The sequence below is a fragment of the Vicugna pacos genome, chromosome 2 (assembly GCF_048564905.1).
Source record: "Vicugna pacos chromosome 2, VicPac4, whole genome shotgun sequence".
Taxonomy (NCBI): domain Eukaryota; kingdom Metazoa; phylum Chordata; class Mammalia; order Artiodactyla; family Camelidae; genus Vicugna; species Vicugna pacos.
Window position 1 is genome coordinate 4,042,295 of NC_132988.1, and position 21,389 is coordinate 4,063,683.

Consider the following 21,389-nt stretch of genomic DNA (forward strand, 5'->3'; position numbering starts at 1 on the left):
TAGATGCAAATTACAGAAACTTGCAAACATATAGGTCAACACTTTACTGGCTTTTATGTTATACGTATTATGTGTTAAATCTGCGTATATCGATAACTACATCAGGCCATTTTGCTTTAACAGTCAACGTATTTTTTTAACTTATAAGAAAAATTGTCTTTATATATATCCTGGGATTTACATTTCTGTTATTCTTTCCTTCATTTTTGGACAACCAAGTTCCTTCTGATATTATTTCCCCTCAGACTGAAAAACTTCCTTTAGGATTTTTTTGTTAATAGCTGATCTCCTTGGGATCTGAAAAAGAAGTTATTTTTCTTTGTTCCTGAAGGATGTGTTTCAAAAAATAAAGCTTCCTTTCAATGCTTTAAACATGGTCTTCCTCAGTCTTCTGGTCTCCATGGGTTTCTGATGAGGAATTGATGGTGATTTGAATCAACTCTTCTCCATGTGTAACGTGCAATTTTCTTTAGCTGCTTTCGGGACTTTTTGCTTCTTCTTTTTTTTTTTTTTTTTTTTTTTTTTTGCAGTTTGATTATGATGCATCTAAAATCCATGCTTTTTTTGTTAAGTTTATCCCATTCAGATGCTCTGAATTTGTTCACTCTGTAAATTTCTGTCTTCCTCCAGTTTGGGGCATTCATGGCTATTATGTATTTGTATATCTTTTGTGTTTCAATGTCTTAATCCTCCCTTTCTGGAACTCCAATTAAACAGATGTTTGAGAGCTTGACACTGTTCCTCAGGTCCCTGAAACTCTGCTAATTTCTTCTAATCTTTTCTTCCTCTCTAGCCTTCAAATAGGACCATTCCCACTGCTGTACTTTCCTGGCCATTATTTCTTTCCTCTGTTATTTGCATCCTGCTGTTAAGTCCATTCATTGAGTTTGTATCTAAGACACTGCATTTTCCACTTTTAAGATTTCCACTTGGTTCTATGTTTTAATTTCAAATTCTCTGCTGAAATTTCCTGTATTTCATACATTTCAAGGTGTGCTTTCATTTACCTCATGAAACAGAGTTTTATAACTGATTTAAAGTGCGTCATAGAGGTGCAGGTAGGGATATAGCCCAGTGGTGGGGTATGTGCTTAGCATGCACGAGGTCCTGGGTTCAGTTCCCCAGTACTCCCATTGAAACAAATGAACAAAGAAACAAACAAAACCTTAATTACTCCCCCCTGAAACAAACAAACAAATAGAAAAGAACAAGACAAAAAAAAAGTATGTGGTGGTTCCAACATCACGGTCATTTCCAGGCCAGTGTCTATTGATTGTATTTTTCCATGAGAATTTGTTGCATTTCCCTAGTTCTTTGTACACTGAATAACTTTGAATTGTATCTGGACATTGTTATGTGGTGTATTCTCTGTAATGCTCCCCTGGAGAATGTTGATGTTTGTATTAACCGAAAATCGAACTGGTTACATGAGATCATAAATTCTAACTCGCCTTCTACAGACGGTGGTTCAAATTTTAGCTCAGTTCTCTAAGCATCCGCTATGCTGATGTGGATCTGTCCTGCATGTGACTAGTTTGGGGTTAATCTGACATTTTTGTGGCTGCATACACAGAATTCAGGGATCCTCCTTCACCAGCTCTTTCCTCTAAAGGAATCCACCTCCATTCTGCAGCTGCAAGGCTCCTTTTGTCTCCTTTGTTTCACAAAAAGCCTGGGTTTCTCTTGAAGTTTGATCGCCCAGGCGTCAATACTGTTCTGTAACTAGTCTCACAAACACACTAATATACACAGACACAGACACACACACTCACACAGACACACACACACACACAAAGGCACACAAACCCTGCACTTGGGGCAAATTCCCACCAAGTAAAAGATCACTGGGAAGCTCACCTGCATGCAGGTTGTTTCTTGAATTTTTACACCTTTGCGTAATCTGCTTGCTTTTGTTTTCCTTTAGTGTCTCCAGGGAGCTGTGTTTGCATTTTGTTCAAAGTCTTTAGTTCTGGTCAGTGGAAGTGCATAGCACGTAGTGAAACCCAGACTCGGGAACTCAGGTTTAATAAATGTTAACTATCCAATATTCCAGCAGGTTAGGTCTAGTGAGTGTGTTAACCGAGACAATGAGGAGGTGCTGTGAGGCACTCCTTTAGAATTACTTAAAGGTGCCTGTTCATATTAATAACTACTAGCTGCACATCGCCATTTCCCTTTGTAGAGGTGGAAAACCTTTCCTTTCTCCTCTCCTGGATTCTTTGACTGGTCTAATAATTGAGCAGACATAAGTCAGATTAACGGGAGAAAAACAAACGTTGTATGTTCAGTATTCCCATTAAAAGCATGAGACTACCTGGCTGTCAGGTAATTAACACCTTGTACGTCACTTGCTAAGGAGGCAGAGGTCTGTGGCTTCAAAGGGGAGGAGGAAACTTCACAGGAAGGTGGGGAGAGCAAGTGCTGGGTAAGCAGATGTTTGTCCTGCCATGCAGGGAAGTCTTTCTGCTACAAAAGTTGTCTCTGGTAACAGCTGTCTTCCTGGTACAGACCCCTGTCTTAATTCTTTCAGGCAGTTAAGGAGGAGGTAAAAGCTGCTCCTAGGTCTGCTGGGCCCTCGCTGTCTTCAGCCTGAAATCTCCACATGCCAAAGTGGCCCGTTCTGGGGTGGCTTTTCCTGCTCCCTCTCACCGTCATATTTTCATTACTCCACACCAATTTGGGCATCAAATAAAAAGTAGCATATTATAGCAAATGACTGTGTCGTAATACTAGGACAAGCTTTTCAGTTTTGAATCTAACTGAGAAAGAAGACACTAGGAGGAATTATTTAATGATTCCCATTGACATAGGTGGCTCACCCAAAGTCTACTCACTTTTCCTTTCTGAGCTTTAATTTCCCCTAGATTTACTACAAGTGCTCAGTTTTAGGTGACAAATCATGATTGAACTAAAGCAATAATGATAACAATAATGACAAATTTACACAAGAAGCCAAGACTGAAAATGTGGAATTGAATTACCAGGACCCAAAAATAAAAACTGTGGCCCCACAGATTGTCCTCATTTATTGAGACATCTTTGGAAAGAATACAGAGTATCCTAATTGTTTTCCACCAAAAAACTTTTTTCTGAGATGCAGATCAACTCTTAAAATTATATATATTTTATTTTATTTTTTAATTTAATTTAATTTAATTTAATTTAATTTAATTTAATTTTATTGTATTTTTATTGTAAAGAAAGAAATCAATCTAGGTCTTATGCTCAAAATGTCTCAATCTACATTGGCAGATTTAAAACTATCTGGTAAAATTTTATCATTCTTGTTTGTTTTATGTCAAATCCTGATCAAGTTCATGGGCAAAGTTTACATATTGCACTGGACGTAGTCTATTTGTCTCTCTAGATTTGTTTTCCAGGATTCTTCCTGCCTAGATTACACCAGCATATTCCCAGGAATTCTATTTTACTGTTGGGTTTAGAGGTCAGAGTAGATGAATGAGTTAGGTCAGGGGGTTTATTCACCTGATTTGGTCTCTGTAAATATTTGTCTCATAAAGTAATTATGTATAGAGGCTACATACTTAGTCTGAAAATATGAGCAGGTGGATGGATGGGTTTGCATTATGGAGAGGAGCAGATAGTGGGCCTTGAGTAAGGCAGAAAAACTCATTGCAGAAAAATCAATGTGGATGCATGGGTGTTCTTGACACATTAAAGGCTAAATAAAACCAGTATTATCCAGACATGAAGATTAGAGCCTTTCTTCCAAGTCATTCTCTAGTTTAGAAAGATCTAGCTACAAAAAATCAGTAGAACTTTGTTTTTTTCAGATTAATATTTTGTTTTCAACCAATAATTGGAAGACTATGAAGGAATGTGCTACGAAGATACTTATAATTTTGCCAAGGTGTAAATTTGAATTCAAATCCCTGTTGGGTACTTCATTGGAGCATCTTCTTTAGCTGAAGGGTAAGCCTAGAATAGATTTCTATCCCTCTGCCTCATGGTAGCTCTCCCAATTTCTACACATATATGATATCACTCAGGAAATTCTAGCAGATGTATATCATTTTTTAATTGAAGTATAGGTGATTTAAAATGTTGTGTTACTTTCAGGTGTACAGCATAGTGATTCAGTTTTATATATATATATATGTGTGTGTGTGTGTATGTGTGTACATATATACATAATTATATATATATAATTCTTTTTCATAGTCTTTTCCATTATAGGTTATTACAAGATACTGAATGTAGTTATTTGAGCTATAACGATAGGACCTCAAATCCTATAAATCTGAAAACTCCTACTTTATCCCTTTCCTCCCCCTCCCCTCCAATGGTAACCGTAAGTCTGTTTTCTATGTCTGTGACTCTGTTTCTGTTTTGCAAATAAGTTAGTTTGAATTATTTTTTAAATTCTACACATAAGTGATATCATATGATATTTGTCTTTTTCTCTGGCTGACTTACTTCACTTAGTATGATAATCTCTAGATCCACTCATGTTGCTGCATATAGCATTATTTTATTCTTTTTGATGGCTGAGTGGTATTCCATTGTATAAATATACCACAGCTTCTTTATCCAGTCATCTGTCAATGGATATTTAGGTTGTTTCCATGTCTTGGCTACTGTAAATAGTGCTGCTATTGACTTTGGGATGCATGTATCTTTTGAATTAAGGTTCCCTCTGGACATATGCCCAGTAGTGGGATGGCTGGATCATATGGTAAGTCTATTTTAAGTTTTTTGAGTAATCTCCATACTGTTCTCTTCAGTGACTGCACTGAATTACATTCCTACCAAAAGTTTAGGAGGGTTCCCTTTTCTCCACACCTTCTCTAGTAACTAATCATTATCTTTGTGAAAAATGACCATTAAGTGAAATATAAATTAGTAGAGGTTGAAAATGCAATTACCTTCCAGTTTGAGATGCACAGATGAAAGAAATAGCTCTGGGATGGAATGAGATTAGGGACTTATTCAATGAAATCCATTCTAATAAACTGGCAGTTTGGGATAGGCTTACAAAATAGGTCAAGATTAGGTTGCATTCTCCAATGAAATTTAACTGGATATGTATAGAATAATCGTGAAAATCCTTAATATTGGAGATCCATTTTTCTGGGCATGTTTACCCAGTTCTTTTTCATTGTGTTTCTTTTGTGTCATACCTGCCTGTTTCCTATGAGGAGCCCACATGCTAAGAGATTGCTTTTATTTTGAGAGTGGAGGTAGATAATTAGTACAGTTTAATGATCCATTATTCCAATGCAGAGAAGACAAAGGGAAGACCTAATTTTGGCAAGGAGGTTGTCTTAGGGCTGTTTCTCATTAAGACTGCTTATTAAAGCATGACTATCTCTGCTGTGACTGTCACGGGGGTGTCTACAATCCAGATGCCTTGTGTCTGTGTGTGTGTACATACTTTCAAAAATGAACGTTTTATTTTAGAATAACTTTAGATTTATAGAGAAGTTGCAAAGAATAGTGTAGAGCTTTCCCACGAATTCCACACTCAGTCTCCCGTATTGTTAACATTTTTCATGTTTATAGTACGTTTGCCACAATTATGGGACTGACACTAGTATGTTACCATTAACTCAACAGCACTGTTTATGCTTATTTCACTAGTTTTTCCGTAACGTGGTTTTTTCTATTCCAGAATACCATCCAGGATACACTATTCCATGTTGTGTTCATAGTATCTATTCATGTGTCACATATTACATAAAAGGATTCCTCATGTGTCTTTGGCCTCCCCTGGTCTACGACAGTTTCTCAGACTTTCCTTGTTTTCGAGGGGTGTTGGTCAGGTCTTCTTGTAGAGCGACCCACAGTGTGGGTGTGTACACTGTTTGTCTCATGTCGTATAACTGGAGTGACAGGTTTTGAGGATTAAGACCAGAGAGGTGAAGTGTCCTCAACACCTCACGTCCAGGGCCCAGTCTCTCCACTTGAAGTTCAATAATGAATCTGACACTGATCACGTGGCTGGGCAGTGTTGCTGGGTTTCCCTACTGGAAATCCCACCACCATTTCTGAACTCACTCTTGGGAAGCAAGTCCTTAAGCACAACCCTTGCTCACAGGGTGGTGAGTGGTGGTTCACCTCTTTGGGATGTGGCAGGGGGCCATCTACATAAATCATTCAAAATTTTTTTTTTGTATGGGGGACTGTTTCTGTCCCATATGCTAAGTTATTCTATTATTTATTTACATCATGATTGACTCGGGGACTTATCTGACACTCAGCAGTACTGTACTAGTGAGTATAAAATACTCATATGATTTAACTCAGTCCCACCTTACTTGGTTGTCCAGATTGTTCTACCTTTGCATGCTGGCTGCCCTTACAGCTGAGCTCCTCTGTCCCTTCGACATGACCCCATCAGTGTACCTTTTTAAACAATTTACATAGGCTCTTTTAATGGAAGACTTTGTGAACGAAAGTAGTAAGATTAACTGAAAGTGACTGAACTCACGAGTTTTACTCTAATATTTAGTCTAATATTCAGTCTAAGAATAAGCATAAGTTTGTGCCCATGTGCATATGTGGGTGTGTATTACAAACCACCAGCTTTTTGTGTGCAAAGCAAAATGACTGATTTTATCTCTTCTTCTGTGACCGTAGTCCTGTTCATTGTTTGGGTCCTTTCCAGTGATGCTTCATAAGACCCAGGTGTTTGTATGAACTGGTAGCTATTCTTAGTCTCTCTTTGTCATTGCAGGAAACAGAAACTTGAACTTGAATTCTAGCTCCTCCTGCCCCACTCCCAGGCTCTGTGTATCTGCTGGGGATCCAGTGCAACTGCCAGACACAGACAGTTTGTTTCTGCCACAGAGAGTCTTCTCGTTAGTAAATCACGCACATAGTTTTAGTCTTTCTCCTGACTCTGCTACCCAGGAAGGGAAGAGTTCTGTAGGCCTTCGTATTTTGGGCCAGAAAGAGCTATTTTCAGATTGTGTCAGATGTGCAAGTTCTTGGGTTAAGGATTCTCTAATACATTTTACTGAAGAATTTCAAACATCCTTCAGAGGCCTGCAGGTCTACTGAAGAACCTTTTTTCTAGAGCCAGTAGGTTTTAAGGAAAGGAGTTAGAGTTGGCCCTTTGTTTTCTGAGAGTCCTATGGATTCAACCTACTGCAGACTGAAAATATTAAAAAGAAAAAATCCAGAAAGCTCCAAAAAGCAGACCTTGAGTTCGTGTCATGTCAGCCACTATCTACATGGCATTTACATTGTAGTACATATCATAAATGATCTAGAGATGATGTAAAGTGTGCTGGAGGATGTGCAGGGTTATATGCAAATGCTACATCATTTTATGAAGAGACTAGAGCAACTGCAGATTTTGGTCTCCGGAGGGGGTCCTGGGAGCAATCCCCGACGGACACTGAGGGAGAGCTGTATTTGATGATCTCTAAGGTAAAGAAAGTGCTCAATTAGCAGTGAAAAGTACAGATTTGTCATGAGTCCCCCACAGGCAGACAAGTCATGGTGGAGGCATTATCTCATAGATCACCAAGTCACAACAAGTACTTCCACTGAAAAATAGTGCCAAGGATCAATAAGAGGTAGTGTTTTGAGGCAAATTTAAGGATAAAACCAACCAGGCTTTAGATGGTAATATGGGGAAAAGGGAGACTTCAAAGATCATGCTCAGAGTTTTAGATCTTGTGTGTTTATTTTGAATGCATAAGACTTTCTCAAGTAGACTGACCTCATTAAAAAACAGACTCCTTCCTTAGCTGTTGGACAGATACAAAGCTTCAGTTATGCAAGCTGAGTGTGTTCTAGAGATCCATTGTGCAACACTGCGCCCATAGTTGGCGGTATCGTATTGTGTACTTAACATTTTTTAGGAGGTTAGATCTCACGTTAAACATTCTCACTTGGGTCTCTGGTTACCACAGTCAGCAAATATCTTACCTGCAGGAGGTGATTAAATTATTAATTCGCTGGTGTGATGATTGATTGAAGATTGGTTAAGTTGATGAGATTATACATAATTAATAGAGGACTTAATTACTATTAACATCCGGTAGCTTAGTAAACACTGCTTATGATAAACTGTGGGAAGGGAAGTCAGAGAGGCGTTGGTAGGTCTGCACTGATCTGAAAATCCATGAAGTACCTACTGTACATTTCCCGTATTCATTCCCCATCTTTCCTGCCCTCCACCATCCCAGCCTCGGGTCCCGCTCTCCCAGGACTTCCTTCTGCCTTCGATAATAGTAAAACCCTTGTTCTTATTCTGTCTCTTACAGAGAAGCACATTCTTTTTGGTTTTTAAATGATGTAGGACCTCTTTGTTTTCCTAGCAACTCATTACAGCTTATTATGAAAGGCTACATCACTTGACAGTTCTGAAAAATATAATCCTTGTGAGCTCTGAAAATATAATCCCTTCAGTTCAGGTATTTTATTCTTTCAATAATAATGAAACTTTTTTTTAAAAAAATGAAGAGTCCATCATTTAAGATGAGATATGTTCATAATTCTAATGAAAATTATAGCATAAATAAATGTTCTGACCTTGAACTTTTTTTTCCCTGAAATAGACATTCTTCTGACTCCTATTTTTATATTTCAAATGTGATTCATCCATTGGGAATGTAACAAAATGCATTAAAATCACGTATTTCAGATTACACATATTATACGTTCAATTTAAAAACTAGCAAATGATGGTTTAAACAAGTACAGAGGGGATTACTCTTAATAAAATTCAAGCTCAAGCACTAAGCATAGATAGTGAATCATTTCTAGCCAGCAATTCGCTTTGCAAATGTCTGGATTCTGCCTGGGCATTTCCTGCACATTCAGAGCTGGTCACAAAGCTCTTCAATTAGCACCAGAGGACATTGTCAACGGAGAAAAAGGGCAGCAGTGTCACTTGGATGCAGATGCTTCTACCAAGGACAGGCGTGACCTCACGCCAGCCTGCACAGACAGCAAGCTTGTTCCACGTGAGAGACTTACACATTAAGGGAAGACTTGGAGTATTTGCAACACGCTTTTCAGTATTCATTAAATCGGGGGGGAAAACCCATTTATTCTTTCCTCCATCATTTTTTGGAAATCTTACATTCTGTCTCTTTGCATCACATTAAGCTCTGAAGGGCGGGAGGTTATTTCATTCAGATCTAGCAAAATATAGACTCTTAGAAACTGGCTCATGCCAGAAAGGATTTATGATGATAAAAGTTCAAGCATTTGTGCTGGCAAGAGTGAATTTCTTCACTGCATACACAAATGAGATGTTAATTAATTATTGTACAGAGCCATTCATTATTATTGAGACTCACTTCCTCTTAATTTCTACAACAGCTGATTCTATTTAATTAAGGCCAACAAGAAAGGTCAAACGAAATGCTTACATACTTATAATGTTAGCTACCATTCTTGTGTTTTTTCATTATATACTCTTTGAAATACGTGTTGATGTTTTCCACTTGCATTTGTGGCAGAATGAATTTTGCTAAAACATATTTGATCTTTTTAAAGATCGTCGTCTGAACCACTCTAACATAAATTTACTGTAAAAAACCTCATTATATTTCACGGACTTGTCATATTATATTTTATGTATTAGCTTGTTTTTCTGCAAGTAAAATATCGCCATTGACAAATGAACCAAGTCTACATTAATCAAATAGTAACATGACAAATGGATTAGCCTTCATATAGCGGCACATTTTTGGTTGGTAATTTTTTTAGAAATTTTTTTAACAGAACATCTGAGACAGTGTACTTTTACCAATTCCTCCATTGCAATTCTTCCAAAGTAATAATGAGAAATATAACTTGGGCTATTTCAGACATGTCTGTGAGTCATGCTGGAACTTATTCAAATTACTGTGCTGTAGAACCTCGTTTGCTTAAATTACAACGTTTAATTTTTTTTGGCCTGATATAATGTATTTGTGAAATTGATTCCCATTATTCCACCCCACCCCCACCCACCTTGCCATGGGGGACCATTAGCTCATCGAAAAATTTGTATTCCTAATTGATTTATTTTTTCTGTGGAGGAGATGCAGCAGTATCTTGAAATATTCTTGTACAGTTCTGCAAACACTCACAGGAACATACAGAGTCAATCCAGCAAAAGAAGGCAGATTTCTTTATTTATTACTTATTGATTTATTTATTTTTATTGAAGTCTAGTGGGTTTACAATGTTGTGTTGATTTCTAGTGTACAGCATACTGATTCAGTTATACACACACATATATATATTCCTTTTCATATTATTTCTCATTATAGGCTATTACAAGGTATTGAGTATTTAGATTAGAGCAAAAATCTCATTAGTTTGAAGGAAGAGCAAGTGGAAGAAGGGTAAGTAACTCTCCTCTGCTGGCAGGATGCTGTTTCATCAGAGGTGGCAGCTCATCGTGGAAGGGCAGGTACAGCAGACCCGACTCTTTCTTACTCTCACCTATAGACTCTTCAGACGTTCACTGTGACCAGATGCCCAGGATGGGAGACAATTTCATCAGACCCATCCTACAGGTGGGCTGAACGACATCACAGTCTCACTCAGAGAGTAACTGTGGATGACAATCAAGAATGTTACTTCTCCCACGGGTAGAAATCTGTTTGGTGTGTGATGGTGTCCACCTTCCCTGTGGGAATGAATGAGCAGGGGTGTGGTACCCACTGTTTCCGGTGTAGTGTCCTCCTGTCTCACTGATTCGCCGGACCTTGTACAGAACACAGACATCATCACAGGAATGAAGTTCTGTGTCAGCTGAAGCGTTGGAGTGCAGTGGAACCTAGATGGGGCAGTGGAGAGAAGGAGATGTTCAGAGGGCTGTCAGCTACTTCCCAAAGCAGGAGACCCAAGGGGTATGTTATCTTGGCCACCACACCCTCAGACATACTTGATACCTCTTCCTTAATTTCTCTATCTTAACATCCCAACTTTAAATTCTGTTCCTCAACCATGTGATTATAAAAGAAATGTATGCTACCTTTTACTTCCTTTTAACATTTTGATTATGTTACTTCTGAATTTTTTTTGTTCACTTTTCATTGTACGTGAACAGATTGTAAGTACTTGGCCCTATGGTTAAATAAATTGAATATATATTATATATATAGTAGTTTCATCTTTCAGTGCCTGTTACCTGAAGTTCATCCTCTCTCTTACAAATGCTCTTATGGGATGCTTCCTCATGGTGAGTAAAAATGTTATTGCTTTATATAATAAAACTAAAATTTGGTTGGATATAAAATAATTTTGTCATAAATTATTTCCCAGGCAACTCCATAGCCATTTGATGTCTTTTTGCACAGAATGTTACCATGGAGAAATCAGGCCACAATTTTTTTGTATACCTCCCATTATAAGTGGTGGGTTAGGATGTCTGAAAGCTTATCTTTGAAGTCCAATAACTTGACTGCATTGGTCATCTAAGTCATTTTTCCCCATTCAACTATCTCTCCTTTGTAGTTTTAATTTCAAGGCTAATAACATTTTTGAGAACATGTTCTTTATATCTTTGGACATTTCTTCTATTTTGTCTATTTAGCTCTTGTCTTCAGTGACACTGATTCTCTGTAAATTGTCTTCTTCTATATCTGTTAATTTTATTTCTATTTTTAAATGTTTCTCATACTTAGCCTTTATGGTCCCTCCTGTATTTTTAGTAGAATCTCCTCCTTTTTGCACTCTTGAATGTGGTTTTAATTTCTGCAAAGACTGTATTTTTCTCGCATTTCTTAAGCTCAACTGTCATTCCATCTGTCATTTCATGGATCTTTCCTGATGACTAATCTGGGCTCTTTTTAAACAAAATTGTGAGTGAATCCTTGCCTTTTGTCTTAATTCAGGACAATATATTTGTTCACATTTTTCATCTGCTTCATGCCAATATTTTCCAAGTCAATACTCTGTCTGCCATGTGTTTTTCCTTTTACTGTTATGTTCTTTTAAAAAATGTAGATCCAGAAGTTGTGTTATATTTATACAATGGAATACTAGTCAGCCATAATAAAGAATAAAATAATACCATTTTCATGGATGGAATTGGAGATTGTCATTCTAAGTAAAGTAAGCCAGAAAGAAGAGAACGAAAAATACCATACAATATCTCTCATATGTGGAATCTTAAAAAAAAAAAGAAAAAAAGAGGACACTAATGAACTCATCTACAAAACAGAAACAGACTTGCAGACATAGTAAATAATCTTATGGTTACCTGTGGGTGGAAGGGTGTGCGAAGGGATAAATTGGGAGTCTGAGATCTGAGGATACTAACTACTATATATAAAATGGATAAACAAGAAGTTTCTTCTGCATAGCACAGGGAACTATATTCAATATCTTGTGATAACTTTTAATGACAAAGAATATGAAAATGAATATACGTATATATATGCATGACTGGGACATGATGCTGTACATCAGAGATTGACACATTATAATTGACTATACTTCAAAAAGAATTTTTTAAATAAATAAAAATATGAAAACAATGAAGATACTCTGTTAGGACCTTTAAATATAATCATCTTTGACTGAGAATAGATCTTCTGTTTATAAGAAGTTCATTTGAAAGAAGCACAGAGTCTAGGATAAGTACCACCAGGATTTTTTTTTTTAATTAGTATAGTCAATTTACAGTGTGTTAATTTCTGGTGCAAAGCAGTATGTTTCAGTCATACATATACACACATACATTCCTTTTCCTATTCTTTTACATTATAAGTGACTACAAGATATTGAATATAGTTCCCTGAGCTATACAGTAGAAACTTGTTAATTTTTGAGCATTCCAGGCCAATTGCATGGAAAACCGTTGCATATGGGAAGTGTCTTTCAGCCTTTGCTTCTTCCCGGATTGCAAAAATCGGGCTCTTCGACGTTGCTTCTAGTGCATCTTTTCTGCTCTGCTTCCACCTTGCTGACGAGGGGTTCTAAAACTGTGCCACGTCAGTGTCCTCATTTCACCCTCCTACCTACCCTTCTCCTATTGCCAAAAATACCCCGGGGAACACCTACCAATGCTGTCCTCACCCTCTTCTGCACATCACCTGCTTTGTCTGAACTGGAGCCACGGGTGTCCTCCCTGGCTGTCTTGCCACACTCCTGTTAAAGCTTCACACGTTTGCCAGCTTTTCCCTGTATAGTCTTATTGGGGTTGCAAATGTCCCCTATATTTTTGGAGTCTGTTTCTTCATTTACTTATTAAGTTTGGATTCATGCTGAGTGGAGAAGAATGGAGAAACATAATACTTTGTCACTTAAACCCCATTATTTTATTCAAGACATTCTAGGTGTCTTGTCTCCTGATGAAGGCTTCTTCTCAGACTGGTCCACAGCAGGAGAGCTGAGTTTGCATGCTTGCATGTGAAAGCTGTTTTCTCTTATGGTTTACAATAACATTCAGACACATTTTGTGTTCAATTTCAAATCATAAGCCTGTGTTTATATACACTGTATCAAATGACTCACCAGATGTTGAAATTGTTCCCCAACAAAAATTGTTGTTCAGTTTGCGGCATTACTTTTCCTTTCCAAAACTGTCACTGATCTCGACAGATCTGAGCTGGAAGGGACTGTCTTGAAGCATCCTTATCTCCAATATTAGTTTTTCCAAACAACAGTTAATCCTGGGGTGCTTCTGCAGTTTTACTGTGAGCAGCTAATCTTGCGTGAAGAACTCAAGAGTGGAGGAACTGAATGATTCATGTCACCAACATGGCCATGGGGATAGTAGAAGCCAAGTAGGCAGAAATCATACCTCTTTAGTACAGATGCAAATTATAATGCATTTTGTAAGGAAGAAAGCTGACTCTTTGGAGGAAAAAGAAACTTGTACATAGCCTCAGAGATAAAAAGAACAGAGCAAGATTTACCACCTGGGTGTCCTGACTTCCTGTGCTCATTTTTGGTGTGCTGAACCCCCGTCCCCTTCCACGGCCCCCAGCAGAGAATACAGGAGCACGCCTGTTGGCCAAAGCCCTGTTACTCCCCAGGGAAGCTGTATAAAGCCACCATCTTTCTTTAAATGAAATCTAACTAGGCCAGTACTACCTTGATAGGTTTAATTGGGGCAGGGGGCGGGGGTTGATTATTTATTCCTAAGCTTTTTATCTGATTCAACAATAAAGGAGCATTTAGTCTTTTTAAAAATTCGACAGTGTTCTCACTAAAATCATTTAGTTATTGCCTTTTATTATCTGCAGGGCGGAATGAAATCTGACAACTGTTTTCCAATTTTTCCCACTGAATATCCATTCTCACCTTTTTCTACTTGAAACTTCTTCTCGAATAGATTGTAGTTTTTCATATTTCACTGATTTTCAATTTATTATCCTTTAAAGGAGTGTAATACTCTGGCATATTTTTAGAATTTTATTTATTTATTTATTTATTTATTTATTTATTTATTTAATGGCAGTACCAGGGTTGGAACTGAGGACCTCGTGCATGCTGAGCACACACTCTACCACTGAGCTACACCCTCTCTCCTTGTATATTTGTAATCTCAGTAGAAGTCAGCTCTGAGCAGCACAAAGAGAAATGACAGGGAAGAAAGGCCTGTGGTGAACATATTTTGTGACAGCTTCCTTAACTAAACAAGAGTCTGTGTATTATTCAGGAAAAATTTATTAGATGCTCATTTAATGCACCACCTAAGGGGCTGCAATAAATAAATATATGTGCGATAAACCTCTCTCATGAAGGCAATTGAAAATAGGACATAACATGAGTATTGTCAAGGCTAATTAGTAACATTGCACATTCTCTGATATGAGTCAGATTTATTCCATCACAGTCACTAGACAGGGTGACCAAGGTTATTGAAAATTCTTTAGACTTATTCCCAATAGATTACTGCTCATAAAAACAAGCAAACTCTTCTTTTCATGATTTAACTATCTTCACCTGTTTCTCTGAGCCCAGAATTGAATTATAAATAATATAATTATTATTTATAATTATATATAATATTATATATTATTACCTATACATGTATATTATTTATAATTACATCATGAATTATAAATAATATACATATATTGAATTATAAATAATATAAATGTTTATAAATTATAAGTTATATAAATACAAATTGTAACTAATATAAATATAAATTATATAATATAAACAAATATAATTATGAATTATAAATTATATGAATATAAATTATATGAATTATAAACATTGTTTCTATTCAGGTTAGTTTCAGCATTCCCATATGAACTCCATCCGCTCTTTCCCTGGAAACACAAAGCTGGGCTGGGAAGCTCCAGAGCCCAAACAGACACTCTCATGTGCGTCCTGGAAGAAAGAAGGAAAGCAGCCAATCTTCCGGCAAGACCAACAGACTAGCTGTTCTTAGGCAAATATGATCGTTTGCAACGAACTCACAGCTTTCTTCTGGAAACCATACCCCTGGGCATGGGAGGCAGGAGAGACTGTTTCTAGTAACCTTGCTGGTCGTTTCCGGAACTTTCTGCGTCTCTGAAAGACCGCAGTGGGTGTGAGACCAGCCGCTATCCCTGACCTTCAAGGTCAAACCTATCCCACGGTTTCATTAGCGCCTAGCTGTCTGAATTAAATCCTTTACTTACTGAAACATCTTGATGTGCTCTCTTTTATTGGATAAACGCTGACTGGCAGAGAGCCCAGAGAGCAAAAGGAGAGCAAACACAGCCAACTGTGTCCATGAAATAATCTAACACCGCACTAAAACCATTTGAAGAAAAAGAAAGAATGAGAGTAGCAACGACAAAGAGTCTGACTATTATTATAAGATTTTGAGAAACGAAAAATCTACCTAGGAAATCAGTGGCGAATTTGACCATCAGGAGACGCATGCATTTTATTACTATCTTGAGACAATTACAATGAAATCGGTGTATATATTGGGATAATATGAATTTGATAAGCCTTATTGCTTACGAGGAACACTGTGAAAACTTCCGTGCTGGGCCACGGGCTCCACAGATGTCAATGAATAGCAGTCTCTCTCCTTCTTATCTGTGTGCTACTGAGAGTCTGGTGAGTTATTATAGAAACCACTTTTGGAGTCATGCAGACCTGACTTTGAATGCTGGCCCTATCACTTATTAGCTGTAAGACCTTGAGTAAAGTTATGCAGTTTCCCTATTTAAAACTGCTTACTTTTCTTTAATGGAATAATATTTTAACTTAATTTATAGGGTGGGTATAAGAAATAAATGAGGCAACGTGCATAAAGAGCTTAGTACAGTGCCTATGTGCCTTAACTGTAAAGTAAACCACATTATTGATATTATAATATTATTATCTCTCTTTCTGAAATCGATTATGCACATCTTTTTCTGTGAGCTGTGAGGATTGGAAGAAATAGCAGTATTTTAATGTCTTCATGTTGAATTGCTGCATAGCATGTAGTTAACATAAAAAATTATAATTACTATCCTAGAAAAAGTGAATTATCTTACGAGATTTTTGTAAAGATCAAATTATACAAGTCATTTTAAGCACTGAACAAACTTTTCATGAATAAAAATCTCATTAAATAATACTCCAGTCCATATAGAGAGAGCTAATGAACTGCCTTATATATAGCCCCAAAAGACACTATCCTGATGGAAAACGTCCAGTGTTCTCCCGTGTCTACCAAGGCAGACGGGAAAAAAGAACATTTAAAAACAGAACAATATAAATATAGAAGTTTTGAAATTAAAAAATTAGTGCCACTCACTTTTTCATGCAATTATTCTGTTTCTCTTAATTTACACTTACCTTTATTTGTATTGTGCTAATTTAGTATTTCCCTCAATTCAAGTGCTCACATATTGTGTCCACCAAAAATGTGGAAGGTAAATTGGCATTGACATAACACGTCCCCAAATCGGAATAAAGTCTGGAGAGGAAATTCGTCCTCAGACGCAATACTTTTGCCATTAAAAAGACTGTGAAAGATTTTCTAGAAGACTGCGAAAGAGACAGAGTCAACATAAAAGGTGATTTGATGAAGACTAGAAGTAAATTTATTCTTCTTCAGTACATGATAGAATTTCAGAGAACATCGTCACGTAGCAAAAGAAGCAAGATTCTCTCCCTGTTCCTGATCTGCCATATAGAGGGTCTTTAGAATTTCTCTGCTGGTGTTACTGGCCTGGGCTGTGGGTCTTCCGTTACGGGACAGCTGCAGACCTGGGTGGGGGGGGACTCTAAGAACAGTCTCACCTAGCAGTCTCTCTCCCAAAGTTTATGATATTCAACTCTTTTTGATTGTACAGTCTAGGAATGAGAACTTTATAATCATCATTATTTTTGTTTTGTTGCTATTTGCTGGCTATTTAAAAAAATTTTTTTGAGGGTAATTAGGTTTATTTACTTACTTGAACGGAGGCACTGAGGATTGAACCAAGGACTCATATATGGTAAACACACACTCTACCCCTGCGCCATAGCCTCCCCATCCTTACACACACACATACTCTCAAAATATCTTCCTTAATAAGGAAGTGTGTGTTTGTGTGTGTGTGTGTGTGTGTGTGTGTGTATTTTTTTTAACTCTGATAGTGTCAGTGAGGAAATAGACTGAGTTTTCAGAGAAGCATTAAGACCATGTGCAGACAGTAACTCTGGCCTGGATGGAGGTGGCTGGGCATTCAGGAATAGTTTTTGGAGTATGGTGTGTTTTTCAGAATTATTTGCAAATTTTTCTTATCAAGAATAAAATCTTATTAAAATAATTTTTATTTAACAGAAGGGGGAAATGTGTTAAGCAAAGGGATACAGCTGCGAAGCCAAATTATTATTTATTTTTAATTTAATTTTATTTATCTTAATAGAGGTGCTGGTACTGAACCCAGGACCTCATGCATGCTAATCACGCGCCCGACCACTGAGCTCCACCCTCCCCTACGTTTGCTATCTAGCTACTAATTTCCTTCTGCACATACATTTTTATACTTAAGGGAATTTTAAAGAAGATGTGCCAACCGAAAAAAAACAATGACTCCTTTAATGATTACCAGAGATTGATGGAGCCCTCGTTTTATTAAAAAATTCTAGTTTAGGCAATTTTATATTTGAATGAAGCTTCTTCCTCCTTCATTCCTTTATGGGGATAAAATCATCAGCTTGTAGTGAAGACAGAAATGATAATTACAAATGCCCTTCTTCGTAGAAAGACTGGTGTATTACAGAAGAACGAAGATTCAAACGTATCTTATTAAGGAAGATATTTTGAGAGTAGATAACTTGATTTAATCCAATTCCAATTTTAAAACCCAGCCTTTAGCTTTGGGATATTGGGTTCCATTCAGTGGTGTGAAAATAATATGTGTCTATGTGTGAAGTTCATTAAACTCACCAGCAAACTTAGGAAACAGTTTTTTAATTTAAAATGTTCATCAAAGTATGGTATTCTGGCTAAAAAATGTATTTTTAATTCCATTTTACCTCCTAAAACTTTCACTTCAGTTCAGAAGAGTATTTTAATATACTCAAAGTCACAACTTGGTATTTCAGTATTTTGAAAATATAAATGTATTTTTTCATATATTTAATAATCAATATCAGGAAGAAGAAAACCTTGTTGCCCCAGCACAATAAAGTGAAATGACTAACCATTAGACTGGATTAAACATCAAATCAAAAGTGACTTCCCTGTCTGTCTGTCTCTATGTTGGTCTCTCATCCTCCCTTCTCTCTGTTGTTTAGTGAATTAATGAGCTCAGCTAATGTGAGAACCAGGAAGCACTTATCGATAATCTTCTAAACTTTGCAAGTGTGTTGATGCCGTTACAGTGGCTTCTTGGTATCTGAGGCAGGGGTGGGGGGAAGCGCAGGTTGGGGCCTGGTGCCAGGACCCACTCAATGCCAAAATCCACAGGTGCACAAGTCCCTTTCATAAATTGTTGTGTGCAGTGGATCCTCCGTATCGGTGTTTGCAGAATCTGCCAATATGGAAGATTGACTGTACTTGATTCTGTTAAAAAACAAACAAAAAAAACCCTCTCTTGTTTTAGTCTCCTCTTCTGTATTCCCATTTCTACCCAATTCAATCCTGCAATCTTTTAGTAACTTCAGAATTCCTCCAGAGACTTCCTCTAGTCTGTATTCTCTCCATTTCATTGATCCAACATCGTGCCCAGCGACTTACAACTTTCAGAAAGGGTGATATTTGTTAGTCAGTGTCCAAGACCTTAAAAATGGATACCTGACTCGGAAATGGAGCATGGAGCTTTCTGGAAATTTATATTTAAGCACAGCTTTTGATGGACCAATGTCACTTCTAAGTATCCACTGTGAAGATGCAACTCCAAAAAAAAGAAAATGTATATGGAGAGCAAAGGGTATTCATTCTAACATTGTGTGCAATTGCAAAATATTAGAAAAAACCCAAATGGTTATCCATGGGAGAGCAGTTGAATCACCTACATTTCATCAATGCCATGAAGTAATATGCAGCTGTGTAAAGGATGAGGAAACTGTCCAAGCCCTGATAGGGGGTGAGCTCCAGGATATATTGTTGGGTGGGACAAAAAGTGCCAAAATTATTTCTAGTATGCTGTCCTTTATGTAAGAAAGGGATAAAAGGAAGTAGACATGGATCTGGCCATTTGCACAAAAGAAATGCAGAAAGATAAATCAGACACTACTGAGATGGCTTACGGGATGGAGAGGAGTAAGGACAGAGATGAGGGTGGAGTTACAGGGATGCAGGTATCTGTTCTCTGTATGCACCGCTCTGTATAGTTCTGCCACTAACCCATGGCGAATGGCCCACCTACTTAAAGTAAAGAGACAATAGCAATCAACAGAATATGGGGGAAATCCAACATGGAATTCAGATGTAACAAATGACTTTAACTGAATTACAAAAGAATACACTACATTCTCCTTCCTTCCTTCCTTCTTTCCTTCCTTCCTTCCTTCTTTCCTTCCTTCCTTTCTTTCTTTCTCTTTCTTTCTTTCTTTCTTTCTTTCTTTCTTTCTTTCTTTCTTTCTTTCTTTCTTTCTTTTTTTCTTTCTTTCTTTCTTTCTTCCTTTCTCTCTTTCTTTCTCTCTTTCTTTCTCTCTTTCTTTCTCTCTTTCTTTCTCTCTTTCTTTCTCTCTTTCTTTCTCTCTTTCTTTCTTTCTCCCTTCCCTTTTCTTTCCTTCCTTTCTTCCTTTCTTCTTTTCTTTCCTCCTTCCTTTCTTTTTCTTTCTTGGCTCTGTGATCAAATCCTGCAATAGTGTTCTTTCTAATCTTGACGATGTTTTAACCAGGGATCCAGTTATTTGTGGTGTGGTATTATCTGATGTGGCAGTGAGTTCCTCATTTTTTCCCCTAGGGCTTCCATATAATACTTTACATACTTTATTTAAAAATTAAAAGTCTTTTCACTTTGAAAACCCAGACCCAGACCTAGAAATCACATTCACACAAATCACTCAGCTACTGCAAGCTCTTTTTAGTGGAATCTCACTAACAATGTATGTTTAAGTGCTTCAAAATGCTATTCATCCTTATTTAATACACATACGTATATAAACAGGAGTCCTTTGCAATGAGTACTGGCACATGAATTCATATCTAAACACATTTTAAAGGTTTTCTAATTCCATCTTACAAATGCCTTAGTAATTTTATTATAGACTATCACTTGTATAAAAATTAAACTAGTCACAATTTTAATATGGTGTAATTTATCTCACTTTTGTATTTTGACATCAGTAGCTTAGAAAGTAGAAACTTTTTTTGTCACCATCATTCAAAACTTTTAGAACTGTGTTGTCATAGGTATAGTTTTGACAGTCAATAGGAGGTTTGGACTAATGTCTCTAACTTCATATGCTTTTCTGAGCCATCTTTTTCTTGTCTTCAAGAGTGAAGAGAGGTTTTCAGGACTGAAGTCCACGTAGGGTGTGAAACTTCTGGCAGTTCTGGGAATAATGTAAAAATAGCCCCCTGTGAACTCTTTTTTAACATCTCCTCCAGCTGTAAGATACTGCAATAGAAAAATGTCATTTTTTACAATATTTTCTTCACAATTGACTGATTTGACTCAAGTGCTCTGGTCAATTCCAATCTAAAATAAAAATTTCACTCTGTCTAACTAAGCAATGTAAAAATAACAATTTGATGCTTGAGAGAAATTAAGAAAGATTCAATAACCAGGGAAGGGAAAAACATTTCAGATACAGACTGGCGACCTTTCTAAGATATTGCCATATGAAAAATTAATTCTGAGTTTCACTCAGGGTTAACCGATCCAAAATTAAACTTCAGTGTACTGGGTTGTTGCTAGGCAACTATTAAGTTTGCTCTGGTTCCTGATTTTAGTCTTTTGTAACTAATTTAGTGTTAATGGAACTCCCTCTTGGTCCACGGAAGCAAATACATTTGTTGGGAGTTGGGGCGGTAGGGGAGGGGCACAAAATGAAACCATGAAGCTTAAAACAGAATAATTGTT